The sequence below is a fragment of the Triticum aestivum genome, chromosome 3A (genome assembly GCF_018294505.1).
Source record: "Triticum aestivum cultivar Chinese Spring chromosome 3A, IWGSC CS RefSeq v2.1, whole genome shotgun sequence".
Taxonomy (NCBI): Eukaryota; Viridiplantae; Streptophyta; class Magnoliopsida; order Poales; family Poaceae; genus Triticum; species Triticum aestivum.
Window position 1 is genome coordinate 603,254,223 of NC_057800.1, and position 10,396 is coordinate 603,264,618.

The 10,396-nt window shown below is 49.4% G+C and overlaps 1 pseudogene; it reads left to right on the top strand.

Moving 5' to 3' along the window:
• The first annotated feature begins 1,398 nt into the window (after positions 1-1,398).
• LOC123058757 (caffeoylshikimate esterase-like) lies at positions 1,399-4,600 on the top strand (annotated as a pseudogene).
• Positions 4,601-10,396: the final 5,796 nt, after the last annotated feature.

Below are 10,396 nucleotides of genomic sequence, written 5' to 3' on the forward strand. Positions count from 1 at the left end.
ACAACGGGCTCTGAGTGAGTAACCACCGATGGGGTGGCGGGAAGGCCTGTTTTCGCTTGAAACGTGTAGCCAAGGCGGTGGGGATGGTATCCGACTGCTCGAGCCACATGACCGGGACAGAGGAGACGACGAGTATCGAGGGAGAATCCACCGTTAGCGGCGACCGGGGGGGGGGGGCTACCGTTGTTTGAACCGTGTGGCCAGGGCGGTGGGGACGGCACCCGGTTGCTCGGGGCATGCAGATGGGGGTAGAGGGGACCACACCTGACTGATCAAGCCACGACGCCGAGCGGTGGGGATGGCGGGACATACGAGTCTCCACCCAAGATTGCCCGAGAGCAACGCGAAGGGCCATGTCCTCCGTTGTCCGGAGGTTCTAGTCGACCCATCATCCTCCGATCTGGAGCCGGGCCTGGTGGTGGCTAGGAGACAGAGAGGAAAGAGAAGAAGAGGAGAGGCGGAGAGTGAGCGAGGAGTTTGATGGATTGCGCATAGAAGGGTTTGTGAGGACAAGTAGGCCAGTTCTGATCGACGTGGCGAACATGCCTAAATAGCTTTATATCCACCCGATATTTAAGCTGGATTTTGAACGGTCCGAGTAGTCGGAACAAATGTGAGTGGTTTGGGAAGGCCCCTTGGAGATGTTGTTAGGCCGTTAGAGTATCACCACAAAAGAGGCTTACCTTGTTTCCCGCAAAAAGGGTATACAACTGGTGCGGATTATCTGAACCTGAGCTCATGTGAGCTCGATTGAATAGTAAATTAAAAAAAGAAAAGCAATTAAAAAAATCTGAATTTTTTTATAACAAACATTGACAAATGTTTTGGTTGCTTGCAAACTTTCATCATGAATGACATTTGTGTAATATGTGGCAAACAAAAAACAAAATCAATCCTTCAAAAAAGTTATTTTCAAAAGCACTTTCGAGTGCTGATTATGTTTTGTTTTTTGCCATGACTTTCATGAATGCCATTTCATGATGAAACTTTGTAAGCATCCAATATATTTGTCAAAAAAATACAGTTTTTTTCTTTAGATTTACTGTTCATACCGAGTTTATGAGCTCGAGTTGAGAAGGACAGTTTGGGTATACAGCCTTGGTAATCACGAATCGCTTTCACGAGTTTACTCTTTACTGTACAGTAGTACTCCTATGACATACTGTTGTCTTCGATGAGAGCCTTTGACTAAGCCTTCAGGCAGATGCAGATCATACCGTGCCGCTCAACCATATCCGCTGCGTGTACCATTTTACCTCTTCTCCTTGATGCATGGGAACCTCCCTCTCTCGCTTTCGATGGTCCGAGTTTGGTTCATCCGTTGACCAGGCGCCCTATCTTCCCAGCACGATGTTTTCCGCTGAGGCAGCGAGATTAAACAACAGAAAACGTGCATTCTTAGTGCTGAAGCATGATGCGTTTCTTCTCTGAAACCCGAAGAAAATTCCTCGTCTCAACCAGTTGGCGATGAACTTGTCTCCAGGCAGAAAAGTCCGTATAGGCGTATATATATCCAGCACCACCCCTCGTGTTCCATCTTCACAGGTCGCTTGCTGCTATCTTCAGAGATCGCCTGGGGGCTTGGATCGTTTGACCTATCCATCCACACGGCGTTTCGAAAACCATCCCCATGGTAAATTCAGAAGCGGCCCGTTATTTTCTCTTCCCTATTTCATGTTACTTTTGTGCTCTACGAATCTTAAGCTCCGGTTTTGTGATCTCTGCAGGCTCACTACAAAGATGATATCAAGTATGAAGAGGTGTGTCCTGTGTCCTGTGACCGTTGATCAGAATTTTTCGAAACCGGTGATCTTTTATTTTTCTTTCCTAAAGCATTAGATGCAAACTTCAACTTTGGGCAGGGCTTCACCCTGAATTCACGAGGCAGCAGGCTCTTCACCTGCAAATGGACGCCCAAGAAACAACAGCGCAAGGCTTTGATCTTCATCTGCCATGGTACCATCCCATCCTCCATGATTTCCATTCTGCAGCTCGTCAAGCTTGTAACAAAGAAGTAGAGAAAATTCATTCGTCCAAACGTGTAGGCTATGGAGGAGAGTGCAGCATATCGATGGCAGGTACCACTTCTATTCTTCAGTGTTACAATTCTATTCATCGATTCAGAACGACTTCACCATCCAAGATGGACGAGGTGAAATTTCCGTTACTGTCAGCTAACAAACTCCACGCAAATTCAGACACCGCCGCGCGACTGGTGCACGCCGGCTACGCCGTCCACGGGATAGACCAGGAGGGCCACGGCAAGTCCTCCGGCTCCAAGGGCTACATATCGAGCTTCGGCGACATCGTCAAGGACTGCTCCGACTACTTCAAGAGCGTCTGCGGTAAGAACAGAACAGAAGAACATAGCTTCATTTACAGCTCCATTATCTATGCAGATTGCAGCGAAATTGCTCTATTTTTTTCTATCTTTTAAACTGAAAGTCTGAAGGGGTTTCGATTTGGCAATAAACTCAGAGAAGCCGGAGAACAAGACGAAGAAGAGGTTCCTCTACGGCTTCTCCATGGGCGGCACCGTGGCGCTGCAGGTCCACAGGAAGGACTCCATGTACTGGGACGGCGCCGTCTTGCTCGCTCCCATGGTCAAGGTCCGCTTCTTGACGTGATCGACATGCCATGCTAGTACTGTAACCTGTCAAATTGTCCTGGAATTCTCAAAATGAAACTTGATCTATGATCTATCGCCTGATGGCTCGGTCATGTCCTCTGAAGATCGCTGAACTTTTTCTTTGTTCTGCGGTGGCATCAGCTTGGCGATGGCATGCGGCCTCATCCGGTGGTGGTGAGCGCTCTGAAGATGATCTGCGCCGTCGTGCCAAGCTGGAGGGTCATCCCGGCTCCAGATCAGCTCGACAAAGTCTGCAAAGATCCCCAGTTCAAGAAAGAGGTAATATAAAACTATCGACACGGACAACCATTGACCTTACGTTGAGATATGTGCAAGACTTCATAGTTTTTTCGACGTTAGGAAGAAACACTACATTTTTCCTCGATATAAAACTATCAACACGGAAAACCATTGACCTAATCTAACGTTGCGGTAAGATTTCATAGTTTTTTTTAACTCTGGGAACACACACTACAATTTTTGCGATGAACAAACTACTACAATGTGGTGAACTTTTCCGTAGATCTGTATAAAAATATTCTTTCGTAAAATCAACCGGATTTTTTTAACATGTAGAAAGACAATTTTATAACCCGGTGAACATATCTTGTAGATTTATAATGACATATTCTCATAGTAAGCTCTCTGGTCTGCTACATGTTAGAACGAAGAAAACATACCAACATTCTAATAGAATGTATAAATGCTTTGTGCTCGTTATATTTATAATAATTTTCCTTTTTCACAATGTGAGAAACTTGTTACAAATATAGTCCATAGAGATCTCCGGGGTTTCCTCTCCTTGCAGTGCTTCGGTGCAATCTATGAAAATGCTAAAAAATGGTATCAAAGTTATTGGAAAAAAAACCAACAACCTTGATACTAGAATGTTGTGATTTGAACATAGATGATTGATACAATATTATTCATGGTTCAATCACTTTGCAGGATTTTAAAATCTTCGGAATAGGAAAAGTTAATATTTGAGATGTCATGTCCACTTTAATCCGTAGGCATTTTCTATCAGGTCTTACATAATGCTAAGAATCCTTAGGAATTAGGTCAATGTTGGCACAACCCTTAGGAATCTAGTGCATCTATTCTTGTGAAACGAATGCTAGCATACGCGCAAATCCCATAGGAATCCTTCAAACCAAATGAATCCTCACTGTCTGGGTTTCCCTTTTTGTTTCTCAACTCGTGGATTGAATTTTAAACTAAAATTTTGTGGTGTGATAGACGCATCTGATACTAACGGTGGGATTTGGTTTTTCAACAATTTGTTGTAGTAGTTTTATTTAAGTAGCACAGAAGCACCTTAAGAGGAGGAAGCATCAGATATGTTCTCACTCGCTGAAATCTTTCACAGATTCGTTCCAACCCATACATGTACAAGGGAAACATGGCGCTGCAGACAGGCCACGAACTCCTCGCGGTCAGCCTAGACATTGAGAAGAACATGCACGAGGTACATACAGTATATATAGTGCAACCTCTGTAACTTCTTGCAAGGCATTTTTTGGACTTAACATCTTACATTAAGTTATAGAGGGAGTAGAAGCCGATAATACCATTGACAGATCATTATCTTAGTCTCAGCATTGTGTCCGTGCAATTCTGTGCGCCACTTAATTATTAATATAATTGTGTAGGTCACTTTGCCGTTCTTGGTGCTGCAAGGGGAGGACGACGTGGTGGCCGATCCTGAGGGGAGCAGGCTGCTACACGAGAGGGCATCGAGCAGGGACAAGACCTTGAAGCTGTACCCCGGGATGTGGCACGTTCTCATGGCTGAGCCGCCGGTCGATGTGGAGCGGATCTTCACAGACGTGATTTCGTGGCTCGAGGAGAGGGCGGCGAGCGCCGGCAGGTGATAAAATGTGTAGTGTAGGTGACTGCTTTGCAGAATGCAGAGATATTCTTTTTCTTCGATAATTTATTGCCTTATAATGTCAACCACTATGTGTATCATTCACACTTTGCATGACTAGGATGTATAAAGCCAACATCAACACACACACACACAAAAAAAAGACTGCCGAAAGACATGTCAAAACGAACAACAACATAAGCAGCAACAATCAAATAGAAATCATCGCCATTGACACCCGAATCACGAGAAAGGTATTTCAAAAGCGGTGTATCCAAAACGGAAATAATGGGTGAGCGCTGCCGTTCCCATATCCAAGGATTTTAAGCCCCAGTCCAAATAATGCCTTCCGTGAATAAATAACGTGGAACATGAGCATTACTAGGCACAACTCATGCAAGTCAGACCTAGATTGGCTCCATTTTCTGCAAAAAAAGTCACTGTTGCAATCTAGATCGTCGCGGCTTAACACTCGTACAACCCTTACATGGACATTGCCAAGCAAATCGAACATCCCCATGTATGCGAGGAGCGGATCAAAGCACACCTGCCAACATCAACAAGGTCACCAATAGTGACATGAGCCCACTCAAAGAACCATCCAACAGCTCGCCTTAGGGTATTGGCCAAATATGACATGTCATCTAATTGCAGGCATTAAGCCATCGGTGCCGCCAAGAGCCCACATGGGGCCAACTGCCGTCTATAGCGAAGGCAATTGATGATTGTTGAAACACGAAGCCGATCAACCATGTGCGATGCTCGTGTGCGATGCTTGTGTTGTTCAACCATTGTCACACGCCTCATGTTCGTTACCAACGTGCGTCCAGACAACGGAATTGGTAGGGAGAACACGTAAAGCCCCGAGCACCCGCCCTCACCATGTCTCACATTACGTTGTCTCACCTTCACCGCCAACCTCGTGTCCGCCGCGAAACGTGCCATGCTCGCCGCCGGAGCACCGCCACTAGATCCAAACTGTTGGTGCCCGACCGAGCCAACCCTACACCCCTACCACGAGTACCTAAGGCCGACATTGTGCAGGGGTGCCACCAACAACGCCGCCATGCACCACATCTGACTGACAGCACACCAGCTGAGCCAGATTGACATCACTTCCGCGTGCGTCGGCCCACACAAATGAGCTTTGCTCCACGCCACCAAACAACCACAATCACCGTGCCGCAACGCCTTGGAACTAAGCACCCCGCCGCCACCGTCTATGGCACCTGGGCAGGCTTCATCAGTGTATTCCTCTGGTGGCGGTAATGCGAGGATGGCATGGAAGAAAGGGAGGCCCTATCAGCGATGGCTAAGGTATCCTCCGATTCAGCAGAGGAAGGCGACGAATCGCAAGAGGAAGGCGATGCGGGTTCAATACGTGGAGAGATTGTAGAGTACACTATGTATCTAATGTAATCAAAACATTTTCGCATGCACGCAATATGCAGTTGTATCTGAGAAAACAAAACCACGAATCCTCGATGCTGGAAATGGATACTGCTCCCTCAGTTCCTAAATATAAGTCTTTATATAGATTTCACTATGAACTATATACGAAGTAAAATGAGTGAATCTACATTCTAAAATGCATCTATATACATCCGTATGTGGTTCACAGTGAAATCTCTTCAAAGATTTATATTTAGAAACGAAAGGAGTACTTGAAAGTGGATGATCAGAATTGCTGGTGCTAATTAAGCCGGGGGTGTTGTACGCGACGGTGATGCGCGTCCTAACTAACAAGCCTAACAAAGTTGTTGCTCTTTGTCTTAGAAAGAAAGAAAATTAAAGGGTGGAAAAGGGGATCATTGCAGCTCGGGTGATTTGCTTCAGCGTGACTCAAAGCCCGTCTGGCTAGGCCACGAGAGCGACGTGCTCCTCCCGCACCAGATCCTACGACGTTCCAGACATTGATTCAGCATCAAGATTTGTACTGCGAGATCCAAATCTCATGGTCACGCATCCGTGCATAGGTTGGAGACCGATTTGAATAATGCGGCCGCCTGCGCCTTGGCCGTGCGTGCGTCAGATCTGAGGAGGGGGTCCGAAGTCCGAACACACTTCTTCGAAAAGTCAAAGCGTCGAACGAATCAGTCCTATCGTGGTGTGAGGCTTTTGCGTTTCACACCCTGCATCGTCTCGTTTTTGTGTGGAAAGATGTGGTTTCTCCCTTGGAAATTCGGAGCAGATGGACCGAGTTTGTCGACCGTGACATTTGAGCATAAGTCTTGCTGCAATAGCTACTCTTTTTTAGGAAAGCAATACAGGCATAGATGTCTACATACACGTATGTACAGTAGAGCACAAAAAAGTTGGGTGCAATCTCAAACCTGATGGAGTGAGTCAGAGCCAAATCTGCAAGATCAATGCCGAAACCCTACAAACAATGGACAAAACTCAGATCTGAGGATCTACTCGTCATGTATATATGTAAACATAAAATTTCCTTATTCAGTAACCTAAGCAAACGCGGTGAATGACGGCTTTCGGATCCAAGGGGGATGCCTAGACCGCCGGAGGCGCCGCCTTCGCTGAGGTGGACGGCGACGTTCTCTTCGGCATTCCTCGACGGAAGGCAGGATTGGCGTCCCGGATCTCTCTTCCTCGACCGCGCCCATAACTTCCTCTTCCTGAGAAATGCGGACGGCAATATCAAGGAAGGAAGGCTTCTTCGTGACGGTGAATGGATCTCGCCGGGCACCGATATGGTCCTGCTCGACTGCGTTGTGCGCGTTGCTCACCGCGTGTTCCCGGATCGGAGGCGGCTCACCCTGGCGCCGGGAGATCTGTCGCCTAGAGTTCTCTCCTTGTCGACTTGTACTGGATCACGGTACGGGGCTTTGCCTGTCGAGGAGGAGGAGCATGCTGAGGTTGGGGAGGTGCCCAGCTTGGCGTTTCACATGGCTGACGTGGTACTCACCGGCGGCGGGGTTGCAGACGAGGGCGGCCGTTGGTCCACTGTCAAGTCTAGGAGGAAGAAAACAAAAGAGGAGATTGCTCAGGAGTTCTGGACGGACATTGGGTACCCCACGCCGGCATCACGCGTTTGGGAACGGGGCTCGCCGTCGACATCCTCTTCCCTGCAGGTGAGGCCTAGTTCAGTTTCAGCTGATGTGCTTCAGGATGATGTTCGCAGGTCTTCGCCAGATCGTATGGACGCCGGGCCCGTGTGCAGCGATCGTGAAGTACCAGCGGCGTCTCCAAGTGGTCGCTCCTCCCCGAGGGGCACGACATCGCCGGAGAAAGTGCTGGCAAACTCGACGGCTCCTTCAGTTCGGGCGCAGCCGAAGGGCGTTCGAATCCGGCCATGGCATGGGCCACTGCCGCGTCCTCGGGTGACGCCGCCGGTGGCCCTCGCAGCGTTTCTGCCGGCGTCGACGTCCTCTACAACCACGGTTGAGGCGTCGGACAGGTCGTCTCCTGTAGTTACTGCTCGCGTAACGGCGGCCGAGGAAGTCGCAGCCATCGCGGGCGATCCATCGACACCGCCACTGTCTGATGGGCCAGCCTTGCAAGCGAATCGTGGACGTCCACTGCGTCAAGCCGATCTCAGCCGTAGACCGGGTGTGGTTAGGTGCTGGGCACGACTTGCGAACCCTATTCGCTCCTTCGCATCGCCCTCAATCACCTCGCGTCGTTCCTACGCCGACGCGCTGTGCATCTCCTCACCGGCTCCGATGGCTGGGGCGCCGCAACACCCTTCGACGTCCGGCCTCACCTCCAACACCATTAAGGCACCTGCTACAATGAACTCCATCGGTGCCTCGACCCTGGCTGCTGCTTTCGCTGGGTTTGGTCCGACGGCTGGACCCCCTAGGTTTGGCGCTCCGGCCAGGCAATAACACTACCAAGCTGGCTCCACCTGTGCTGGTGCTGGTTAACAGGCCGCTGGCCCCAGTTCGGGCCCCTCACAAACGAGCGGGCAAGGCTTCGCTTTTGGTACTGGCGAACCATTGAAGCATGAAGGAAAGAAGAAGACGTAGAATGGGCGTCGGCCAGGCGCACATACAACACCAACACCTCAGGCGCCCCCAATTGCCGCAAACTTGGCCGTCTCCCACGCCATGCCACCATTGGCCAAGTCCGACGGCATGGTTGCCGCTCAACAGGACGAAGCCTCTGCCAACATGCCTAAAACCAAGAAAGAAAAGATGCACTGTTTCAAATGTCGGTCTAATGATCACATGTCCAGAGATTGTACTGTGGTGCACTTTTGCTACATCTGCAACAATTTCAAGCATGCTATGTTTCCTTGTCCCGTTCTGAAGCAGCCACGGCCCTCGGCATCTTTTGTGGACAAGGATCTAATGCTTCCATGTTCATTCAGATCCCAGAGCACGTGTGCAAGGACATCGATACTTCTCCATCAGCATCGCCAATTGCCTTAGTCACAGTTTCCGGTGGGGAGCTACCTGTAGTGGTGCTTGAAGCTAAGATTGCTAGGATCGTTCGGACTCAGACTCAGTGGAAATGGGAGGCTATTCCGCATGGCAAGGATGCCTTTTTGGTGTCATTCCCCTCCTTTGACGATCTTCGCTGAATGGCTGGCCTAGAGGTTCGAGTCAAGTCGCATGGTGTTGAAATTTCTTTTAAAGAATGGAAAGTTGAAGATGTCCCATCTTATGTTTCTCTGGAGACTATTTGGGTGCACGTTTACGGTGTTCCTCATTCACTACGACATTTCCTCGGGCTTCGGGCTGTTGGATCGGTCATTGGAGCAACTCAAGATGTTGATCTTTATGCCCTATGTCGTCATGCTATTATACGCATTCAGGTTGTTGTGCGCTCTTTGGATATATTCACCTATAATAATGACTTGGGAGGAGATTCCACAACCGCAGAGGCATTTGTCAAGCTTGATGGGTATAACTTTTGTTACCAGGTTGAAAAGGATGACTATATTCCAGATGCAGATTTCATACCTCTAATCTGGAAGCAACATGATGATGGCCCAGATAGAGGTCATGGCCGTCATGATGAAATTAACGATGGTGATGTTAGCAAAAAAGCAAATAAAGGAAACTCTGCGAGTGTGAATCCTCCTCCGAACTCGAGCTCGAGCACTCCAGTTCCTATGATGACTGCATCTCTCGCCGCGCTGTTGTCTGAACTGCAGCACACTACAGGGCCTTCGAACATGCTTGGCGAGATTGTTGCAGGTTACACTTCGCTGTTGTCGTTGCCGGCGCCGCCTCCGGTATCCGTCAACCTTGGTACACCGCTGCACCAACCTCTTCTGCAGAATGAGCTGCCTTTGCTCAGGACGCCGCGAGTGGCGGCCGTGGAATCTCCACGCATGGAAGTGCATGCTTGCATGGGTGCAACTGTAGCTGCATGTGTACGTACTGATACTTGCATGGATGCTTCAGCCAACAAGAACTCGCCCGTGGGGTTGCATGGCTCTGTGCAACCGACGCTACAGGAGGCCGCTGTCACTGAGCTAGGATCGTCAACAACTACCGGCGATGGACGCCCAGTACAGCCCATGACTGCTCAGGCAAAGGTTCTGCAATCACCTGCGTCGTCACCCTCGCTACAGAGCACGCCGAGCTGTCATCTGGCTGCTGCGGTGACACTTGGTCCAGCCACGGGGCGCAGCATGGAGCTATCCTCGTCACCCGTTGCTGACGTTCTAATGGAGCCAGGAGCTGCTGCACCGTTGGGATCGCCTCCGTCTTCTCCAACGCCGCAGCTGGCGCTCCATTCTACTCCAACCAAGTTGACGGATACTCCGTTACGGTGCAGTGGTCGTCACTTCACCTCTGCTGACGGGTCCTCGGCCACTGATGAGTGCTCCCTCTCCAAGGCGATGCGGCGTCAGGCGGAGCATAACCTCGACCCTCCTATAGGTACACCTTGCAATAAATCATTTCTTTCTTTTTCTGATTCTCGTA